Source organism: Limulus polyphemus, unplaced genomic scaffold (genome assembly GCF_000517525.1).
Source record: "Limulus polyphemus unplaced genomic scaffold, Limulus_polyphemus-2.1.2 Scaffold10831, whole genome shotgun sequence".
NCBI classification, from domain to species: Eukaryota; Metazoa; Arthropoda; class Merostomata; order Xiphosura; family Limulidae; genus Limulus; species Limulus polyphemus.
This window is the reverse complement of record NW_013676441.1, coordinates 1-1,179: the sequence shown is the minus strand read 5'-3', so window position 1 is coordinate 1,179 and position 1,179 is coordinate 1. Positions and strand designations below refer to the sequence as shown.

Below are 1,179 nucleotides of genomic sequence, written 5' to 3'. Positions count from 1 at the left end.
TTTCATCCTAGTTCTAACATTAAAACTACACAACAGTAGTTTGTTACTATTTAATCGTAGTTCTAACATTAAAACTACACAACAGTAGTTTGTTACTATTTAATCGTAGTTCTAACATTAAAACTACACAACAGTAGTTTGTTACTATTTAATCCTAGTTCTAACATTAAAACTACACAACAGTAGTTTGTTACTATTTAATCCTAGTTCTAACATTAAAACTACACCTTTATTCCTAGATTGACTTTCATCGTGTTAAGATTTTTTTAAGGAACTATTTTAGTCACGTACATATATATTGACATTTAAAGTAGGATTCACCCTACAGCGTTTTCAGTGAATTAATTAACAGTTTACTTTAGTTAAACATTTAATATCTGATGACCGTGAACACGACATTGTTATTAAAGTAATCTGAATGAAAAACTTTTCAACAACTAGAGTAGCAGTAGGACTGTTCCAGTACTGGAGTATCAGGATGGTGTTCTAATCGTATTTTATCAAGTTTACCGGTCTCAGTCACTCTTGTAAAATGTGAAGTTAACGTGTGATACACGTAGTGCCCTACTGATGTTACACGTTGAAGTGAAGTTAATGTGTGATACACGTACTGTCCTATTGATGTTACATGTGAAGGTATTGTGTGATACACTTAGTGTGCTATTGATGTTACACGTTGACGTTAAGGTATTGTGTGATACACGTAGTGTGCTATTGATGTTACATGTTTACATGAAGGTATTGTGTGATACACTTATTGTGCTATTGATGTTACACGTTGACGTTAAGGTATTGTGTGATACACGTAGTGTGCTATTGATGTAACACGTTGACGTTAAGGTATTGTGTGATGCTCGTAGTGTGCTGTTGATGTTACATGTTGACGTAACGGTAATGTGTGATACATGTAATGTGCTATTGATGTTACACGTTGACTTTCACGGGTCCACTATCTTCTGATATTTTTAAATAAACTTTCACATAAGTTACTTAAATTGTGTGTGTGTAAAAGAAAAGGTCCACTTTTCCCCCCTTGCTTTAGGGAAAAGTGTTTACAGGGAATTGTACAATCATTGCTCTAGGGAAAGGTGTTTACAGGGAATTGTTCAATCATTGATCCAGGGAAAGGTGTTTACAGGGAATTGTACAATCATTGCTCTAGGGAAAGGTGTTTACAGG

The 1,179-nt window shown here is 34.3% G+C and overlaps 1 protein-coding gene across 1 annotated transcript in view; it reads right to left on the bottom strand.

Annotated features, from left to right (window-relative positions):
• Nucleotides 1–707, bottom strand: part of LOC106476542 (protein prickle-like) — an 8,918-nt gene extending 8,211 nt beyond the window's left edge. Inside the window, exon 1 of the mRNA XM_022380377.1 lies at nt 653–707. The gene's annotated coding sequence lies outside the window, so the exon portion shown is untranslated. The remainder of the gene's footprint in view (nt 1–652) is intronic.
• Between the last annotated feature and the right edge of the window lie 472 nt (nt 708–1,179).